At 41.6% G+C, this 22,779-nt stretch overlaps 1 protein-coding gene across 2 annotated transcripts in view; it reads right to left on the bottom strand.

Annotated features, from left to right (window-relative positions):
- Positions 1-7,816, bottom strand: part of klhl36 (kelch-like family member 36) — a 33,864-nt gene extending 26,048 nt beyond the window's left edge. Inside the window, exon 1 of one of the 2 annotated variants that reach the window (XM_041192207.1) lies at positions 7,699-7,816. The gene's annotated coding sequence lies outside the window, so the exon portion shown is untranslated. Of the gene's footprint in view, positions 1-3,151; positions 3,203-7,698 lie in introns of those variants that run through there. The other variant, XM_041192208.1, reaches the window with a different exon arrangement.
- Between the last annotated feature and the right edge of the window lie 14,963 nt (positions 7,817-22,779).

Below are 22,779 nucleotides of genomic sequence, written 5' to 3'. Positions count from 1 at the left end.
AGGATTCCTGATGCCACACTTGGTCAAATGTTGCCTTAATGTCAACAGCAGTCACTCTCACCTCACCTCTGGATTTCAGCTCTTTTGTCCATGATTGAACCAAAGCTGTCAGGAACCCAAACTGAGCTTCAGTGAGCAGGTTATTGCGAATCTAAGCAAGTGCCACATGATAGCACTGTTGATGTTGTGGCGAACACAGAGACCTGGCTCAAGAAAGGGCAGGACTCGGTGTTAAATATTCCTGGGTACAAGTGTTCAGAAAAGATAGGAAAGGAAGAAAAGGAGGAGGGGTGGCAGCATAGGTTAAGGAGAGTATTGAAGTGTTGGAGAAAGAGGATGTCCCAGCGGGATCAAGGGCAGAATCAATTTGGCTAGAGCTAAGGAACAAAAAGGGTGCAATTACATTGCTCAGTGCAGTCCATAGACTGCCAACTAGTGGGAAAGATGTAGAGGAATAAATCTGCAGGGAAATTACAGAGAGATGCAAACATTATAGAGTAGTTATAATGGGGGACTTAATTACCCAAATGTAGACTGGGGCAGTGGTAGTGTAAAGGGTGGAGAGGGGCAAGAGTTCCTAGATTGTGTTTAGGAGAATTTTCTACAGTAGTATGGTGTCCAGTCCAACAAGAAAGGATGCACTGTTGGACCTGATTCTTGGAAATGAGGTGGGTCAAGTAGATCAAGTGTCAGCAGGGGAACATTTAGGAGACAGTGATCATCATATCATAAGGTTTAGGATGATGGTAGAAAAAGGACAACGTGCAATTCAGAGTAAGAATAATTAACTGGGGACAGCCGAATTTGATTGGGCAAGAATGGAGCTGGACTGGATAGACTGGAACCAATGCTGGCAGGTAAAACTGTAGCTGAACAACGGGCTACCTTCAAGGAAGAAATGGTTTGGGCAGTCAAGATATATTCCCTCAAAAGGGAAAGGCAGGGCAAACAATCCAGAGCTCCCTGGATGATAAAGGAGATACATATTAAGATAAAGAAACAGTATGCTTATATCAGGTGTCAGGTAGAAAATATTACTGAGAACCAAGTGGAATACATAAGGTTCAGAGGGGAAGTGAAGAAGCAAATAAGAAAAGCAAAGAGGGATCATGAGAAAAGACTGGCAGCCAACATAGAGAGGAATCACAAAGTCTTCTATCAGCACATAAATAGTAAGAGGGTGGTAAAAGGAGGAGGACCGTTTAGGCACCAAAAAGGGGATTTACACATGAAGGCATGGGGCATGGCTGAGGTGTTAAATGAATACTTTGCATCTGTCTTTACCAAGGAAGCAGATGCTACCGAGGCCACGGTGACAGGAGGAAGAAACTCTGTCACTAGAAGGGTTCAAAATTGATGACGAGGAAGTGTCGGATAAACTGTCGGCACTTAAGGTTGACAAAGCACCGGGACCGGATGAAATGCATCCAAGGATTTTGAAAGAAGTGAGCGGAAATTGCAGGGGCACTGACCATAATCTTTCAGTCTTCTCTAGACTCAGGGGAGGTGCCAGAGGACTGGGAAATTGCAAACATTATGGTCTTGTTCAAAAAAGATTGCAAGGATAAGCCCAGAAATTACAGACCAGTCAGTCTAACTTCAGTGGCGGGGAAGCTTCTAGAGAAAATTATTCAGGATAGAATTAGTCACATGGAAAAACATGGATTGATAAGGAAGAGCCGGCATGGATTTCTAAAGGAGAAATCGTGTTTAACTAACTTGCTAGAGTTTTTTTGAAGCGATAACAGAGAGGGTTGATGAGGGTAATGCTGTTGAAGTAGTGTACATGGACTTTCAAAAGGCATTTGATACAGTACCACACAAAAGACTGACAAAGTGGGAGGTGATTCATTTTGGTGGGAAGAACATGGAGACACAATATAAAATAAGGGGTGCAATTCTTAAGGGCATGCAGGAGCGGAGAGACCTGGGTGTATATGTGCATAGATCATTGAAGGCAGCAGGACAGGTAGAGAGAGCAGTTAATAAAGCATACAGTATCCTGAGCTTTATTAATAGGGGCACAGGGTACAAGAGCAGGGAAGTTATGCTGAGCTTATGTAAGACACTAGTTAGACCTCAGCTGGATTAGTGTGTACAATTCTGACCACCACACTATAAGAAGGATGAGATCGCTTTGGAGAGAGTGCAGGAGTGGTTTACAAGAACGGCCCCAGGGATGAGCAACTTCAGTTATGAAGATAGATTGGAGAAGTTAGGACTGCTTACATTGCAGAGGGGAAAGCTAAGAGATATGATAGAGGTGCTCAAAATCATGAGCGGGCTGCGTAGAGTAGGTAGGGAGAAACTGTTCCTGCTTGTCAAGGGATTGAGAATGAGAGGGCGCAGATTTAAAATGATTTGCAAAAGAAGCAAATTGTGATGCAAGAAAAAACTTTTTCACACAGCGAGTGCTTCAAGGCTGGAATGCACAGCCTGGGAGTGTGGTAGAGCAGGGTCACTCGAGGCATTCAAGAGGGCAATAGATGATTATTTGAATACAAACAATGTGCGAGGGTATGGGGAAAAAAAGCAGGAGAATGGCGCCAAGTCATGATGCTCATTTGGAGAGCAGGTGCAGACACGATGGGACAAATGGCTTCCTTCTGCACAGTAACAATTCTGTGATGCTGCATGGAGTGAATCAAGTTGGCTGAGGACTGGCATCCATGATGCTGGGAACCTCTGGAGGAGGCCGAGATGGGTCATCCATTCAGCATTTCTGGCTAAAGATTGGTGCAAATGCTTCAGCTTCATCTTTTGCACTGATGTGCTGGGCTCCTCCATCATTGAGAATGGGGATACTTATGGGGCCTCCTCCTCCAGTGAGTTGCTTAATTGTCCACCACCATTTATGACTGCAGGTGGCAGGACTGCAGAACTTGGATCTGATTTGCTGGTTGTGGAATTGCTTAGTTCTGTCCAACACTTGCTGCTTATGCTGTTTTGCACGCAAGTAGTCCTGTGTGTAGCTCCACCAGGTTGACATCGCATTTTTAGGTATGGCTGGTGCTGCTCCTAAGCATGGCCACCTGAGCTCTTCATTGAACCAAAGTTGATCCCCTGACTTGCTGGTATTAGTAGAGTGGGGGACATGCCAGGCCATGGGGTTACAGATTGTGGTTAAGTAAGTACAATTCTGATGGCTCACAGTGTCTTGAGTTGCTAGATCTGTTCGAGATCTATCCTATTTAGCACAGTGGTAGTGCCACACAACACGATCAAGGGTATCCTCAATGTGAAGACGGCTCTTCGTCTGAAAAGAAATATAGACAGGTTAAATGAGCGGGCAACAAGGTGGCAATTGGAGCTCAATGTGGGGAAGTGCGAGTTTATTAATTTTGGAAGCAAGAATAAGGGCGTGAAACTTTTAACTGATGTTCAGTGGGTCTTGGGTGTACTTGCACAAAGAACACAGAAAGCTGGCATGCAGGTGCCGCAAGCAATTAGGAAGGCAAATGGCATGTTAGCCTTTATTGCAAGGAAATTGGAGTGAAAGTATAAAGAAGTTTTACTACAAGGGAATGGGGCTTTGGTGAGACCACACCTGGAATATTGTGCACAATTTTGGTCTCCATATTTAAAGGATGTTAGTTGCATTGGAGGCAGTATTGGGAAGGTTCACAAGAATAGGTCCTGAGATGAGTGGGTTGTCATATGATGATAGGCTGAGTAAATTGCATCTACATTCTTTGGAGCTTAGAAGAATGAACGTTGATCTCATTCAAACATACACAATTCTGAAGGGTTGATACAGAAGTTGTTTTCCTTGTCTGGCGGATCTAGAACACGGGGACACAGTTTCAGGATAAGGTGCTGATCATTTTAGTACTGAGGCGAGGTGAAATTTCTTCACTCAAAAGATTTCTGAATCTTTGGAATTCTCTGCCCCAGATGGTCGTGGATATATAACCATTGAATATATTGAAGGCAGAGATGGACAGGTATTTCACCTCTCAGTGAACCAAGCAACACGGGGAAGATCAGCCATTATCAGAATGACAGAGCAGGCTTAACGGGCCATGTAGTCTACTCCTGCTCCTATTTCTTATTTTCTTAATTCTGTGGTGCAGCACAGGTGAGCAAAATGAGCTACAATGACATGTTTTCCCATTGGTCAAGTTTATGACTAGCATAAAAAAATCATTCATTTAGCACAAACTGGTAGATCACAACATTGCATCATTAGTTTTCTGCTTTCAATACTTTAGTTCTAACAACTTTCTCACAAGAAGGGTTGACATTGAGAGGTGTTGCTTAAATCCCAGATTCACAGAGCATTTACTGAACAAAAGCGGATCAAGTGGTAATTTCTGCTGCAGTAATAAGCATGCAAATCGTGTGACCATTCTTTGGTCATTTTAAAAACACGTAAAAGCCATTTTAGATCTGACATTGATAATAAACACAAGTAGAGAATACGAAAAGCAGAAATTCAAAAGCATTATGGGGTATTTCCACTATCCTGTGCTACCAGTGGAGAATCCTTGTTCATAAGATGCGCAGAACAGAAATAAGGCTACAATATTGTTGTTGAAATTTCATTAATAATCACAGATCCCCACTGAGAGCATAGAATCAGCCTAACTATACTCACTGGGCACGCTGATCAGCAAATATACACAGTCGAGCTCAAGTAAGAGGCAGGCATTTAAGAGCCTTCTTCCACTAAAGGCTAGATTTAGAGGAGATCAGGGTAAGAACACTCCTCTCCTAAGTATGCTATTAAATCACATCACTCTTGTTCCTTTGAACTAGCAAAGTGGAAGTGCATGTGCAGACTGATTGCGATATTTTGCAACCATTATTGAAGCACGCAGTCACACTGTGCATTTGCTAGTCTGATTATGGCTTTGTGAAAAACAAATTTGGCTTGCCATGGTCATCAATAGGAGCAACCTATCAAGGAACAATATAGAAGCACTGTTAAGTAGTACCTAAAAATGGAAGCCAGCATCTGAAAGTGGAACAGAGCAAACCTTTCCCAGATATTTAAGAAAAGAAAAAGATATAAATTGGGAAATTCAGGGCCCTAATCTGGGAAAATTCTGAAAGCTAAATTATGGGATTCCATCAATTGGTATCTAAAATAAAATAGAGGCCATAGGGATGTTACCATGGCCTTAGAAGTTGATGATCATACAATACAAATCTGCTGGAATTCTGACAAGGGAACCATGTTAGTGGATCAGAATCACTCACTTCTTAAAATAAAGGCTGGAAAAACGCAGCACGTCAGGCAGCATCTGTGGAGCGGAACAGAGTTAACGTTTCAAGTTGATGACCTTTCATCAATACATTGTTTTGATGAAAGGTCAGCAACCTGAAACGTTATCTGTTTCTCTCTACAGATGCTACCAGACGTGCGGAGTTTTTCCAGCTTTTTTTTTGTTATTTCAGATTTCCAGCATCTGCAGTATTTTGCTTTTGTATTAGCATTTACCGACTTCATAGTTTATTTGAAGTTTTAGAAGGTACTTGATAAAGTTTAGCTGTGCTTTAAAAAAAAACTCATGGAATTAATAATAAATTAATTGGGCAACTTGAAATCTGCCTTATAAGGAAAAGCTAAGGAGAAACAGGAAGAATTTGTCAGGGAGGAAGGGTCAGTGTGAAACTGCAGAACAGGTCCTTGTTATGTTGATGCTCATAACATGAAGTGATAATGTTGGGAAACTTCCAGCATTGTCACAAAATTTGTTGAGGACACTAGGTTATGGGATTTGCATCGTTCAAAAGAATCTTGACAAGTCAAGTAAATGGGCTAAGGAATAGCAGTTAGATTTTATGTAGATGTGTGCAAAACAACACATAACTGGATCAGAAACATGAAAGATGTGTACATAATAAATGGGTGTTTAGCAGCGAAGGTGAAAAAATGTTTCTTCTGTGCAAAAACAACCAATCAAAAGTACCAGTCAATGTGGCCCTGTTATCAACAATGTTAACAATGTTGCAAAACATCCCGATGCACTTAACCAAAACCTAACCAAATACTGGAACTATCGAGAACAAATCTGGTTTTAACTTTCTACTCTAGATCTGTGAATACTCAGCAGACTTTACCAGCATCTATGGAGGCAGAATCAATGTTTTAGGTCAAATACCTTTCACGTGAAGGATTTACAGATCTGACACATTAATTCTCTGGCTTTCTCTAAAGGTGCTGCCTGGCCTGGCCTGCTGAGTATTTCCAACATTTTCTGGATCCATTTCAGATTTTCAGTGTCTACAGTATTTTGTTTTTGTTCTGCCAGATCAATTTGCAAGTGCTACATGGTATGACTTGCGTTAGACAATGTCATGAGGTGCAGGAGTTAAAGTGCTACTACTGACCTTAATGTCCCCAGGATCTGGCCTTCTCTCATCCTTTATGTACTTGGGTGCCCTTCTGCACATTTTATCAAAATTGCAAAGAAGGTAGGTGGAATCAAATTACTCCACTGATCACCTGGAAGTGTTTAGCAAAGAAACACAGCAGCCAAGTCTGGCAGGCAGTTACTAATATGGTCAAGGATAATGGATAGATTCTCACCAATGCAAAGGCCTATTAATATGGTATTGTTCAGTAAATGTCACAACAATGTACAAAATTTAACAGAGAGGTGGACACCATTGCAGAACAACTTCCATTTAGAGGTCACAGCAACCATGTGTGCAATCTATTTACTCAATAGTAAAACATTGTTTGGTACAAAAGCTCCTCAGGCAACTTGTACCACACAAGAGAAAATATTTCCATTATTTCCTCAACTGAAGCCATTCACTCCTTGTGGAGGTATAGTTCCACAATGTCAGATACTTTAGTGGCATACTCCCCTGTGGATTCAAAAACCCAGTCCTGGGCTGGAATATATAATCTGTACAGTAGCAAAGTGTCAGAACTGTCTGTTTTCAGACACACTACAACTCCACTTGTCCCAAAAGGAGCAAAGAGTCCTCCTGGTCTCCAGGCCAATAGTCCTACCTCAACTAACATATGTAATAAAAACAAATCTTATTGTAATGTGTGGGGTTTTGCTGTGCACAAAATGGCTGACACATTTGCCTACATGATCAATTATGCACTTGGAAATATGATTGAATTTTATTTCTGGGGGATTGCAGACACAAGCATCCTCTTAGCAAATATTGAAATCAACATTGTGCAAATTTATCATCAGGAGTTTCAATCAGCCTACAGTACTTCTCAAAGTCAAATTTCACATGATATTGGAGTTTGAACAGACTCCTCCCCTTCGAGCTAAAGTTGCACCACAAATTTACAGAGCCTACCTTTTTTTTTAGATGAGGGGAAGAGTAAACGTTTTAAGGGTGAAATTGATTAAAGAAGATCTCGAGGGGTTAATCAAATCACAAAATAGTTCCATTGGACATACAGAACTGCAAAGATGAAAAGAAAGGGCTACCTCTGACAAGATGTTACGTATGCTAGATTGAACAGGGTGATGTTGGTGGCGGTGATTTGGGGGGGGGGGGGGGGAGGGGGGTAAAGGGGAAGGGGCTGTGTGCATTGGGGTTCCTCAGCTTTGCCTATTTCTCCACCGTCGGTGGGGGCGCATGCGCCTCACGGGCCCCGCTGCCAGGTTTCCTTTCGCACCGAACCGAGCCCCCTCCCCCTCTCTCCTCCTCCTCAACGTCCACACCGTTTCTCGGCCCCAACACCGTCCATCACAAACAAGAAAGGCCTACAAATACCGGGCTAAAGTGGCTGCTGCTATCTTCCAACGCTCGCTCTCATACACACTCAGGGCCGCCGCCTGCCCACTGCTGGCGACCGGCATTTCAACAGCCGCTCGTCTCCGGCAGGTTAGAGCGGAAGGCCGCTGACGTCATTTCATAGGCATTCGCAGCAAACCAATCAGGCGGGGAGTTCGAACGGAGCTGTGGGATCAACTGGCCAATCAGACATCGGCCGTTCCCAGTGGAGTCCCGCCTACCGTTACCATCGCAACGCTCAAAGCTGTAGCCACGCCCATCTGAAATCAGTCAAAGCCCAATGAAAACACAGTTTATTTAATGTAAATAAGATCATAAAAACAAAAGCATGGGAATGATTGCAAGAAAATTATCATCTGAGGGAAGGAAAGAGGTTGGGGGGGGGTGGGGGGTGGGGGTGGTAAATAAAACTATAAGGAGAGTAAAGCAAGAATGGCCTCACCAGAACCCAGGGTTTGATTTGAGTTAGAAGGTCACTCCAGGACACATGACAGAATCATACAATCGTAGAATGATCACAGTGTAGATGTGGGCCATTCAGCCCATTGTGTTCATGCCAGCTCTCTGTAAGAGCAACTCACTTTCCATCCATTTCTCTGTAGCCCTGTATTTATTTTCTCTTTGGATAATTATTAGGGTTGCTAACCGTGATTAAATAAGTGTTCCTGGAGGTTTCATCACCCAACTTGCTCCAGTCATTAGTCGGCCAACACATCCAACCTTGTGATGTACTACGCCAATTGGAAAGCAGAAAAGACTCATAACCAATTGGATGATGCTTGACTGTCAGTCAAACAGCCTTTTCTCCCACTTTCAATATTTTTATAACTTGAATACTGCTGAAAAAAGAGACTTTTTGTCAAAGCATTTTGTCTTGCATTCACCAGGACAATTCGCAAGAAAATACCAATGTCAGGGGAAACAGCATATTTAAACTGTATAAGAGAGTGCTGATTAGTTTGCAACTGGACTCTTTTTTCATTTTTCAGTTTGATCTATTTATGTCGCTATATTGCTTCAATAGATGACAGTACCACAAACAATACCTGTTTGAAACATATCCGCACCATAAACTCACTTAAACGGAAGCAGGAGCAGTTTAGCAACGCAATTAACAACACCACTAAATACGTAACAAATCTCTGTGACTGTGTACTCTTAGAGGAGGCACTGGTGTAGTGGTATTGTCACTGGCCTAGTGATCCAGAGACCCCAGGGTAAAGCCCTGGGGATCTGGGTTCAAATCCAGCCATGACAGATAGTAGAACTTGAATTCAATAAACAGTCTGGAATTAAAAGTCTAATGGTGATCATGAAGCCATTGTTGTAAAAACCCATCTGGTTGTCCTTACCAGATTTGGTATACATGTGACTCCAGACCCAAAGCAATTTGGTTAAATGAACTCTAAAATGGCTGAGCAAGCTGCTAAAAAGTCACAAAAAAAGAATGAATCTGGACAGATCACCTGCCATCTACCTGGGCACTGGAAGCAAAAATTGTAATCTCAGCCCTGTTGACCATGAAAGGCCCTCCTTACTAAAGTCTGGGGGTTGGTGCCAAAATTGGGAGAGCTGTCTCACAGATGAGTCAAGCAACAGCCTGACATAGTCATCCTCATGGAATCATACCTTCCAATGTCCCAGACACACAACCATCACCATCCTTGGGTATGTCCTGTGCCACTGGCAGGACAGATCCAGCACAGTGGTATACAGTTGCCCTGGGAGCCCTCAACATGGACTCTGGGCACCATGAGGGCAAGAAACCTCCTGCTGATTAGCAAGTACTGCTCTTGGTTGATGAGTTGGTGCACCTCCATGTTGAACATCACTTGGAGGAAGCACTGAGGGTGGCAAGAGTACAGAATGTACTCTGGGTGGGGGCACTTCATTGTTCACCACCAAGAATGGCTTGGTAGCACCACTGCTGGCTGAGTCCTAAAGGACATAGCTGGACTGGGTCTGCAGCAGGTGGTGAGGGAATCAACAAAAAGGAAGAACATACTTGACCTCATCCTCACCAACCTGTCTGCTGCAGATACACCTGTCCACGTTTGTGAAACCATACAGCAATGCTGTGCTCATTTGACATTGCTAGCTTATTCATCAATACCCCACTTAAGGAAGCCACAGATATTTGTGCTGCAGCACTGTATCATGGCGATCTAGACCTGTCACCATTGTGTGAATCATTATTCATTGAGCTTGTGAACTGGGCAGCTCGTGCAGTTGAGTTCAGCTTTAATGACACCATGTATGCCCAAATAGATGGTGTTACGATGGGATCCCTTCTAGGCCTAGCTCTCACAAACATCTTTGTTGGGTTCCATAAGAAATGTGCCATCGATGGAATGACACCCAACCTCCTACCCCTTGCATATTTCCAATATGTGGATGATACGTCTCCTACATTTTAATCCATAGCTGCATGTAATAATTTCCTAGCTTGTCTTAATGGAGTCCATCCTTCACTCAAATTCACCTTTGAGATGGAGCAGTCAAGTGAACTCACCTTCCTTGGCATACTAGTTGAGAAATCTGCCAGGGGTTCTCTACCACGGTTTACCACAAACCTACCTTCACTGGTCAATATACACGTTGGGGCTCTTACACTTCCATGCATTATAAGATTGGCCTTATCAGTGAACTTTTAAATAGGGCCTGAGCCATTTGCTCACCATGCAAGCTTGATGCTGAAATCAGTCGCATCATAATGGCTATCCTGATCAGATTATTTCACACTGTATATCGCGCAGACTCATAGGGCCCAAGTGTCATGAAGCTATTAATGTATATAATATTATTGGAAAATATTTTTCTTTTAAAGTAGAGGTTTAGCCTATGGGCGTGTCTTAATTGGATTAAAACCAGCTAGTCTGGGTGCTTTGATGTGTTTTGAGATGTAAACAGAGAGGTAGAATGCATTTGCATTTTTTGAATAGGCCATTCAAGAAACTACCACCTAGCTAGCAGGTATCAAGCAATATGTTGATATTACTAATAAAATTGGTACTATAAAAGGGATTTTATTGTTAAAAGAGGTGAAGTTCAAAAAGATTGGTGATACAATGAGAATTTATATTCAGTGAGTTATGCTAGGTATAACTTCAGCAGTTTTCGCGTGTGTAGAGCAGAGGCAATGTGAGATCATAAGCAGCTGTAAGCCTCCAACTGTCCACAGGAACTAAAGTGAAAAGAGCCTCAGTTTGAATTTGTAAGTTGAAAATGCTTTGCCTGGTGTCTGATTAAGTCCAAGAGTTGATGTTGCCTTAATGGAGATTAGTTTGGGAATTTGTTAAAAGTTATGATCATAGTAATTTGTAGCCATGTATTTATGTATTTAACTTGTGTAAATTAATAAAAGGTTTCATTTAGCTTAATATAAAACCTCTCGAGAACTAGTGGTCTGATTCCTGAATTTAGAGTTGCATCTCAAACTTATCACTTAGAATTACAGGTTATGACAGTTTTTTCAGGATTTTCTAGGATTTTTAAATAACTCAATTGTACCAACTGCATGGTGATAACACAAGGCCATCACCTTTGGCCCTGAGAAGTGCCTGTGTACTTCAGATTACCCTGGAAGGGCAAGGTATCTCAAAAATGTGAGCAACAAGGGAAGCTAACTGTTTCATGCTGTTACTATGCAGTAGCAACACAAGTGGTATTCGCCACTATCAGGATGCTGCCATCAAGCCAAAAAGACCTTCTGCCTATCACACAAATGAGTAATGTAATGTATGAATTTAAGTGCCAGTGTGATGCATTGCGCCTGTTTCAGGTAAACAAAATAAGTGATAGTGTTATGACATGGCGGATGACCTGTGCCAGGTGGACCAAATCCACAAGGGAAACTTGGTTGTGCTATCCCAACAGTTTTGCAATTTGTATTTATCCTGAGAAGATGTGGGCATTGGCTTCAGAAGTAATAAGTCCACCAAGACCTTTAGAGATTTTAAGAATTGAATTAAAATATTTATTAACAAAATAAAATATTTCAAGCTCATACGTAAGACTACAATTACTACTATAACAAATCCTAAAATTCCTAATTGACCTGACTCCCAGTTACACCCCTTTAAGACAACAAACCAAAATAGATTATAGATTTAAAACAAAATCTGCAAGTTAACACAGTACACACTTCAGAGTGGAATTTGAAATGGGTGACTCCCAAACTTCAGTTACTTTACATAGCACTTATGCACAAATGGCTAGAGGCTTTTTGAAGGCTGTTTCACACACTCCTGTTAGATCTTATATGGCCTTCTCTCACATAGCCTTTCATTTTCCTTTATATATGTTTCTGTTTTTTTTAAATGTAAATTTTACTGTTCCATATGTCTTTGAAATTGTATCTTCCTCATAATATAAAGCTTTCATGTTGCCAATATTGTCAGTAACCTTTGGGAAAAATAAACACAATCCTTAGCCTTGCTCATCTGGCTGGTTGTAAACAGACTAGGAACCCTTTCAAATCCAACAATCCCTTCGATTATCTAAAATGCAAATTCCCTTCACACCATACATGCTAAGCCACCATCCATGTTTACTCAATAGCATGTCAAGCACATTCCTATATCTAGCTTCTTTTGATGATTTCAAGCTTGCAGTTTATTTGACTCCAAAGACAGACCCAACTATAATCACACCCATAAACCTACTTCACAATAAACCAGAAAAATATTATGAAAATTATTATACTTTTGTCACAATAGCCATTCACTGGTTCATTCCCCAGGGCAATGTCTTAACCAAACAGAGTCAAGCTGCCAGGTTTAAATTTCAAACAATACTTGGAAATTAACTGTCAGTCACAACCCACTAGTGCATTCTACATGGCAACCCCTCTACCAATTAGAGTCCACTTGCCAACCAATTAGCTTTCTCTTCTCATACAGTACAAATATGCTGTTTCCTCTGACTTTGGTATTTTCTTGCCAATTGTCCTGATGAGTACAAGAAAAGCTTTGACAAAAATAATCTCTTTTTTCAGCTCAAGTTCTGTACTATCCAACTGCTATTTTTTTAATTGGTAAAGAGAAATGTTCAAAGAAAGTGACAAAAAAAAAAACTTTTTTAATGTCCTGATGATTTTTCTCCAGGATTGCATGCAGCAATGTCCCGGAGATTGATCTTTAATTCCTGGAAACTCCAGGCTAATCCTGGAGGATTGGCAACCCTAATAATTACCCAATTCTCTTCTGAAAACCTCAATTGAACCTGCATCCATCACAGTCTCAGGAAGTGCAATATAGATCCAAAACACTCACCGCGTAAAAAAAGTTTCCCCCACAGGAGCTGGAGTGCATCATCAACACCAGGGATGTTGTTTTAATTTAATTTGATAAGTTTCTGTTCAAGTTTTTGATTTTTGTTACAGTGCCTGTTTAAAAGGGGCTGATAATTAGTTAATTTATTTAATTTATATGCTCAAAAAATGATTTCCTCATGTTCTCTTTGCTCCTTTTGCTAACCGTCTTAAATTGGTGCACTTTGGTTTTCGATCCTTCTGCCAATAGGAACAATTTCTCCCTATCTACTCTGTTCAAACCCCCTCATGATTTTGAACCTCTATCAAATCTCCTGTTAATCTTCTCTTCTTCAAGAGGTTCCAGTTTTTCCAATCTGACCACGTAGCTGAAGATTTTCATCTCTGGAATAATTCTCATGAATCTTTCCTGCAACATGTCTAAGGATTTCACTTCCTCCCTAAGTGTAGTGCCCAGAACTGGATGCAAACTGGAAACTGCAAACTGGCCCCTGATTGAGGCTGAACCAAAGTTTTATACAGATTTATCATAACCTCCTTAGTTTTGTGCTCTGTGCTCCTATTTGTAAAGCCCAGGATCCATTATAATCTCAGATCCCTCTGCTCCTGCACCCCTTTTAGAATTGTACCCTTTATTTTATATTGGATATCCACTTCTTCCTCCCAGGCTAGCATTAATTGCCCATCCCTTATTGCCCTTGAGAAGGAGGTGATGAACCACCTTCTTGAGCTGCTGCTGTCCATCTAGTGTAGGTATACCCACAAGGCTGTTAGGAAGGGAGTTCTAGATTTTTGACCCAGGAACAATGAAAGAGCTGCATTATAATTCCAAGTCAGGATAGTGTTTGGCTTAGAGGGGAACCTGCAGGTGGTGGTGTTCCCATGTATCTGCTGCCCATGTTCTTCCAGCTGGCAGAGGTTGCAGGTTTGGAAGGTGCTGTTGAAGGAGGCTTGGCATGTTGCTGCAGTACATCTTGTGGATGCTACACACTACTGCCACTGTGTGCCGGTAGCAGAAGGAACAAATTTTTAAGGTGGTGCATTGGGTGTCAATCGTGCAGGCGGCTTTGTCCTGGATGGTGTCGAGCTTCATGAGTGTTGTTGGAGCCGCACTCCTCCAGGGAAGTGGAGAGTATTCCATCACACCCCTGACTGGGGCCTTGTAGATGGTGGACAGGCTTTGGTGAGTCTGCATCTGTGGAGGTAGAAACAGAGTTAACTTCCAGCATCCGCAGTTTTTTTGTTTTTAACATTTGAGATTAATGACTTGTCATCAGAACTGGAAGGTGTCAGTGTTTAACATCTATTCAGCAAATGGAAAAGATCAAAAACAAAAGGTCTGTGATAGAGTCTTAGGCAGCTGTGGTTGAATAAGAATTCTGAAGAGGAGAAAATCAGTATGCTGACAGGGGGAAGTATCCTTGCTGAACAATTGGGCACGAAGGCAAAGCCAGAAGAACCTTTACTGTTGGGTTTTCTCTCAGTTGCCACTTCTGCTGCAAAAGACATAGAGCTTTCTTTGCATTTTGCTTTATTTCTTGATCGCAACCTGATCTAATTAAATGTTGGAAGGGCTTGAATTGACTGCTGCTATTCCTATATCCTTTCAAATATGTCAAAAATCTACCAAACAATTAATGGGGTGTGAGTTGTTTAGCAATTATGGGGACAAACCATCGAATTGCTTAGTATTTAGAGCCTATGGTTGACTAAAATCTCAAGCCTAGTTTATTAGCATTTTAACTACATATTGTCTTAGAATCCCTTTTTATAAATTTTAAAGTATCAGCCATGATCCAGTTGAATGGCAGAATGGGCTTGAGAGGCTTAACGGTTTACTCCTGTTCTTATGCTCCTTGCTGTCTAATTTACAGTACTTTGCTTTGTTTTTAAAAAGCATTTTTTTTTCCATATTCTTTTGGAAAATCTTCCCTTTGGAGAGTAGTAAGACATCCTAATCTGAAACAGTTAACTACTGTTTATTGTGTTATTGCCATACAGGTAACTCAACTTTATTCTGAATAATTGAGATGGTACCATAGCTTTATAAAACAATGGTTTGGCCTCAGCTGGAGGACGTATTATGCTCTATTTAGAGCATCATATTTTATTAAGGATATCATGGCCTTGTAGAACGTGCAGGTGAGATGTACCAGAATGACAGCTGGAATGAGCGACTACAGTTATGTGGAGAGACTATTTAACCTAAGGTTGTTCTGTTGAAATCAGAAAAGGTTAAAAGGTTCTATTTCATGCACTTCTGCTTCTCACCCTTTCCTCCCCCTCCCAGATCCATGAAAGGGTTTCCCTTGTCCTCAACTTCCACACCCGAGCTTGCATATTTAATAGATCATCCTCTTCCAATTCCGCCACCTCCAGCATGATGCCACCATCAAACATATTTTCCCCTCTCCCCCTATTCCTTTCAGCATTCCCAAAGGACCATTTCATCCATGATGCCCTGGTTCACTCCTCAGATACCTCTAACCCCCTCCTTTTCCTCGGGCATCTTTCCAGTGGCAGATGAGTCAGTAACCAATGGATATAAATTTAAAATCTTTGCAGAAGAACCAGAACTGAGATGAGCATTTAAAAAAAAATCTACTGTGTTGTTGTGAACGTGGAATGCAATGCCTGAAAGGCTGGTGGGAGCAGATTAAATAGTAACATTAGGAGCTTATATGATGCTGATGTAATAATGATGTCACATCACATGACTGAGAAGTAAGTGAGATCTGGAAGGAGGAGAAGATCCAACTTCGTGTAGAGGCCCGAATGTGTATATACTTGCTGTAAACAAAGAGAAATGGTTTTGAGAAACTACAGCATACTTTGAGAGAATAGATAATCCCCAACACCCTCAGCTAGACCCCGACCACACAATGAAACATGGTGGAAGTGAGTAAAAGACCCAGAGGACCTTAAACAGAAGATACAGGACTGGTAAGAAAAGAGATCCTCGATGGAAGTGTAAAAGAAAAAAAAATTAAGATTCATCAAGATGTTGAAACATCGTGGGAGCAACAGGTGCAGGCTGAGACACAGACTCGGAGGCTGGACAGCAGTGAGCACAGACCCAGAAAACAGCAGCACAGAAGCAAGAACAATTCCAGCATTCAGCAAAAGCATGGAGTCCACAAAACCACTTCCAGAACTATTTCAGAATGCAGAAGGCTCACAACAGGCCTAGAACTAGGGCAAATGGAGAAAAAGGTTCACAGTACAGAATTACACAAAAAAAAATGAAAATACTAGGTCAGTACATTACTTTATGCAGTGGGATCTATTGCTGACTACATGATAGCAAGGCAGGGGGTTGATGAGATTTCAACTTTTTATAAAGAAGTTCTGCAATCTTTCAACTCTTATTGTAGCATCCTTTGGATTGTAATAATACAGCAATAGCTTTAATAAAAGGAAGCAAAGACCAGGCAAAAGCAGGATTCATTCGTCAACATTCTCCATAGCTTGGCAGGGAGCTGCAATTATGGGATCTGAAAGGATATTCTGATTCATGACACGATTGTAGTCAGGATCCTAGACGAAGCATTATCAGATCTTTTACAGACAAGAGAGGATTTAACACCAGTGAAGGCAGTGCAGGTTGCGAGGCAAAATGGAACTCAAAAAGTAGAACTGGGTGCTTGTTTGCAGAAGGAGAGGTCCCATGGAAAAGATTGAGTGAGACAATTCCATTTGTAGGCCATAAAAGAGAGCTTGCCAAAGCCTAAGCCTGAAAAAATGGGGAGAAAGGCTCTAACTGCCATTCTGAAATGTCTTTGGTGTGGTGGGAACAAACTGCACAGGTGAGAAGAATGTCCAGCAAGAGGTTAGGGGCAAAGTGCCACAACTGTTCATTTCAAAACTCTTTGTCGCTCAAAAATGCTGACAATGTATAAAAAAAGGGACGAAATTTTAAAACAGGGCCACATACAAGAAATGGAAGAACCACAAGTAATTGAACTAAACTTTTAGTGTTGGGGGGGGGGGGGGTGGTGGTAACTGATACTGAAAACAAGTATTTGAGTATTAAACTCCAAGTGGATGGGCACCTCACAGAGTTTAAACTATACGCAGGAGCAGGGTTTTTTCTGTTTTATCAGATGAAGTCAAATAACTCAAGCAGGTTACATTGTAACCCTCATCTATCAAATTACAAGGCCCTGGTGGGATAACATTGAAAGTGAAAGACCAAATCATGGCAAAGCTGAAATATAAAGATCAAGAAATCCTCGAATCTCTCTGTCTTCAAAATCAAGATTGCTCTCTATCAAGCAGATAGGCATGCCTAAAACTGAAATTAATATGATGTGGATGAAGTTGCTAATGTCAACTACAGCACTATATTTTGAAATGATTTTCCAAAATTGCTTACTAGTGAAGTTAAACTCTGAGTACCATATCACTCTGCTATCTGATGCTAAACCAATTTGCCTCTTTACACCAAGGAAAGTCCCTCACCCACTCTTGGAGAAAGTCTAGGTGAAATCGAAAAGATGCAACAGCAAAGGGTTATCTCACTGATTACCATGCCAACAAAATGGTGTTCAAGGATGGTTCAGGTCCCAAAGCCAAACAGTTCTATAAGAATCTGCATGGATTTAATGAACTAAACAAATCAGTCAAATGAGATATCTACTTGATGGCCTCAGTGGAAGAGAACATTGCCAAACTAGCCAAGAGTACTTTATTTAACAAATTGGATGCAAACACTGTATTTTGGCAATTACCTCTGGACAAAGAATCCGGATTGCTGACCACAATCATTCGGTTGCTATTGTTTCAATATTTTATTGTTTCAATAAGTTGCCCTTTGGAACAAAGCCCACCCCAGAAATTTTCCAGAGAACAATGCCTCACACTCTAGAAGGCATGGAAGTACTAATATGCCATATGGAAGACATACTTATACATGGCTCCATGAGAGAAGAGCATGCTCACAGAGTCAGAGCAGTCTTAGGAGTCTTACAGGATGCAGGCCTAAAAAAATCCAATGGTTCAGACTAAGATTGATGAGATTTGACTTCATCACAGAGGATGTGCAAGGGAAGTATCAAAGAACAGCAGGCACACTGTCACAAATATCATCAGAAGGAACCAAACAAGAGGATTTATACTTCATCAAAGAGTTTGAAGCATATACATCCTTAATCGCTCAGCTACTGCAAAAAAATTGCAGGAAAAAAGCAAGCCCAGCAATGAGATGTAGAATATCTCCAAGTCTGAGAATATTGCCTGGAAGGATGGCCAGGTTATAGCTCCACTAATCTGATACTACATCAGTACTTTGAACAGTGCAAGCAACTTATTAGCCTTCAATGAGAGGATGGCCATATTGAGAACACTTTGGCTTGTTATTCTTCAAAGGCTTCAGCAAGGTCATCAAGTTTTCAGAAATGCCATGTGAGAGCACAGCAATCAGGTGGCCAGTCATTAATTGCTGTACAGAAGAAATAATTTCTAACTGTCTTACTTATGCCTTCAACAGCCAAGAATAAAACGAACGACTACTATCTTCCTCTTTTCCATCAAGGCAGTTGGAGCGCCTGGGAATGCATTTATTTGATGAAGTCAAATCTCATCAATCTTAGTCTGAATCATTGGATTATTTTAGGCCTGCATCCTGTAAGACTCCTAAGACTGGTCTTCACTCATGGAGCCATGTTCCTTACTTTCATTGTTTACTACTCACAGAGGATTGAAGTAAACAAATTGTATAGTATCACAGCAGAAGTAGTCATCTTATCCCTCAAGAGAATTTATGCAACGCATGGCATCCCAGGTATCATAGTGTCTGAAGATAGGCTGCAAGTTGCTAATGAGATATTTCACAAATTCACAAATGGAAATATGGCTTTGTTCATGTAACCAATTTACCTTGCTATCCTGAAGCGAATGGAAAAGCTGAGAGAGGGTTACGAACTGTCAAAGATTTATTGAAGAAAACAAAAGCCTTAATCTAGCTCTTCTGAGTTATTGATCCTCACAACTACAAAATGATTTCTCAGCATCAGAGTTACTAATGGGTAGGAGACTGAGAACACAGCTTCCATCTCTAGAACAAAAACTCAAACATAATATCACCACTAACTACCATGAGAGTGTAAAACAATGTGAGGAAGAACAAAGAAGCAATCAGGTTCAGAACTTTAATCACAGGCACAAAGCATTTGAGTTAGCAGTGTTGAAGTCCAGGGAGAGAGTATGGATCCAATAGAATAATTCCATAATCATTGAAAAAGTTCCACAACGAAGATCGTACAGGATTCAGACTGACCAGTGTATCATAAGGAGAATCCACAGCGCCTTAATATCCTTGGAGAGAAAGCCAATAGATACATGGGCTTACTACTCAGATCATGATGAAGGAGAAGAAAGACTTACTATAAGCTCTACACTCACACTGCCAGAAGAGGGAATACAGAACGTCCTCAAGCTCAAAAGGAGATTAGAACGAGATCAGGGATATTGGTCAAGGAACCTTAGAGACTAACCATGTGAAGTCTGAGACTTTGGTGGGAGATGTAAAAGGTTAACATCAGAAGCATACATGATGCTGATGTAAAAATGATGTCAGATCTCAGAACTGAGAAGTAAGAGAGATCTGGAAGGAGGAGGAGCTCCAACCTCACGTAGAGGCCCGAATGTGTAACTACTTGCTACAAACATAGAGTAATAGTTTGGAGAAACTACAGACTCAAGCAGCATTCCTTGGGATAATAGACAATCCCCAAAACCCCCATCTAAACCCCAATACACAATGAAACGCCATTCAAAAGAGGTGAGAGTGACTGCCTTTGACACGAAGATTGCATTTGACTGAGTGTGGCATCAAGGAGCTCGAGCAAAACTGAAGTCAAGGGGAATCACGAGGAAAACTTTCCACTGTTTGGAGTCATACCTAGCACAAAGGAAGATGATTGTGGTTGTTGGAGGTCAATCATCTCAGCACTGGGACATTGTTGGAGGAGCTCCTCAGAGTAGTGCCTGAGGCCCAACCATCTTCAGCTGTTTCACCAATGACCTTCCCTCCAAAATAAAGTCAGAAGTGGGGATGTTTGCTGATGTTTGCACGATGTTCAGCACTAATTGCAACTCCTCAGATATTGAAGCAGTCCATGCCCATATGACAAGAGCTGGACAATATTCAGGCTTGGGCTGAGAAATAGCAAGTAACATTTGCATCATATAAGTGTCAGGCAATGACCATCTCCAACAAGAGAGAATCTAACCATCTTCCCTTGACACTCAATGGCATTACCATCACTGAATCCCCCACCATCAACATTTTGGGGCTACTACAGACCAGAAACGTAACTGGACAACCATATAAATACTGTGGCTATAAGGATCATGTCAGAGGTTGGGAATTCTGTAGTGAGTAACTCACCACCTGACTCCCTAAAGCCTGTTCACCATCTACAAGGCACAAGTCAGGAGTGTGATGGAACACTCTCCACTTGCCTGGCTGTGTACATCTCTAACAACACTCAAGAAACTCAACACCATGCAGGACAAAGCAGCCCGCTTGATTGGCACCACCATGTACCACCGTCAACATTAGCTCCCTCTGCCACTGACACACAGTAGCAGCAGTGTGTACTATCTGCAAGATACATTGCAGCAACTCATCAAGGCACCTTCAACAGCACCTTCCAAACCTGAAACCCCTGCCATCTAGAAGAACAAGGACAGCAGATACATGGGATCACCACCACTTTCAAGTTCCTCTCCAAGTCACACACCATCCCAACTTGGAACTAATCGCCGTTCCTTCACTTTTGCTGGGTCAAAATCCTGGAACTCCCTTCTTAACAGCACTGTGGGTGTTCCTACAACATTTAGAGCGCAGTGGTTCAAAGGCATTTAGGGATGAGCAATAAATGCTGGTCTAGCCAGTGATGCCCCCATCCCACGAACGAACCATTTAAAAAAAAGGGAATTAGATAAATGCTTGAATAGAAAAAAAATACAAGGCTATGGGGAAAGAGCAGGGCTGTAGGATTAATTGGATAGCTCTAACAAAGGGCTAGAACAGGTGCAATAGGCTGAATGGTTGCCTTCATACTATGATTCTATGCATTATTTCACATTATATTAATGAAGCTTCCTGTGTCTTGGAAATAGGCACTTGCTCCCAATCATTTGGGACTTGTCAGTTTCCATTGACTCCTTCATAATGGCAACATGAGAAAATGCTGGAAATACTCAGCAGGTCCAGCAGCATCTGTGAAGAGAGAAGCAGTTAACATTTCAGGTCACTGACCTTTCATCAGACCTCCAGGCTAATTTGTATATAGTGACCCCTGCTGGAAGGTATGCATTGCGGATATTGAGTATGTCTGAGCTAAGTTGTAATGCTTTTCCATGGTAAGATAGACTGCCATCTCTTAGCTTCCATGAAAAATAAAGGATATAGTTGTCTAAAGCTCAGATTAGACTACATCTGGAGTATTGCATTCAGGTTTAAGCACTTTAACTCAAGAAGGATATATTCCTGGGGTGGGGGATGGTGAGTGGAGTGTGGGGAATGCAGTGTGTCCTTTAGGGTCACCAGAATGACACCAAGGCTAAAATGGTTAAATTATAAGAGCAGGTTGCATAGCCTCACCTTGCATTCTCTATAGCTGTAGAAGATTGAGGGGTAATCTAATAGAGGATATTAAGATAATGAAAGGATTTGATTGGGTAAAAAAGAAAGACTTACATTTATCTAGCACATTTCATGACCTCAAAATCACAAAGCACTTTACAGCGAATGAATTGCTTAGTTCCAGTTGCAATGTAGGAAAATGGGGCAGCCAATTTGCAGCACAAGGCCCCACAAACAACAGAGATAATGACCAGATAATCTGTGTTTTTTTTAGTGATGTGGTTGAGGAATAAATATTGGCCAGGGCACCTGGGAGAACTCTTCCGTTTTTCTTCAAAAAATATCAGGGCATCTTTCCCACCTACCTGACAGGGCAGATATTTCATCTGATTGCACTTCTGACAATGGAACACCCCCTCAACACTGCACCAGAATGCTCGTGTATCTAGAGTGGGATTTGAAGCCACAATTTTCTGACAGAGACCTGAGTTCTACCACTGGAATTATTTTCTTTGGCAGGAGAGTCCAGAACAGGGACCTGAACCTTAAAGCTAGAGCTAAGCCATTCAACAGTGATGTCTAGAAGCACTTCTTCACATAAAATGGGCATTAGCAATTCTTTTCCAAAGAGCTGTGGAGGCAAGGTCAATTGGACATTTCCTAACTGAGATTGATACATTTTTTTGTTAGGCAAAGATATCAAGCGCTGTAAAACCAAAGCCTGTAAATGGGGATCAGTCATGATCTAGATGAATTGAGGGGGGCTGACTACCCTATTCCTGTCCATCCACGTTCATGCATGCAAATGCATGGATGCAGTGCCAAAGCAGAGTTGGCATCCATGGACCCATACCCAAACACGAGTCACCTACCTGAACTTTGGGCAGAACAAACCGGGGGCAGAAAATAAGAGAAAAATGATCTGTGCAGAAAGAAACAGAGTTGACGTTTGGAGGAATCAGCTTTGTTTCTTACTCCACAGAGGCTGTTAGACCTGCTTTTTCGAGCATTTTTTGTGTTTGTTTCAGATTTCCAGCATTCGCAGCATTTTTGCTTCTATCTAAAGAAAAACAAATGAGCCGCCGCATCAACCTGCAGCCTTACAATTTGATTAATTCGATGACAGTTGATTGGAAACCCCGCATTGTCCCTGCCGGATTCCAACAGGGGGAGACATGCATGTACACCGGTCACT

Source organism: Carcharodon carcharias, chromosome 7 (assembly GCF_017639515.1).
Source record: "Carcharodon carcharias isolate sCarCar2 chromosome 7, sCarCar2.pri, whole genome shotgun sequence".
NCBI lineage: Eukaryota > Metazoa > Chordata > Chondrichthyes > Lamniformes > Lamnidae > Carcharodon > Carcharodon carcharias.
This window is presented reverse-complemented; position numbering and strand designations above follow the sequence as displayed.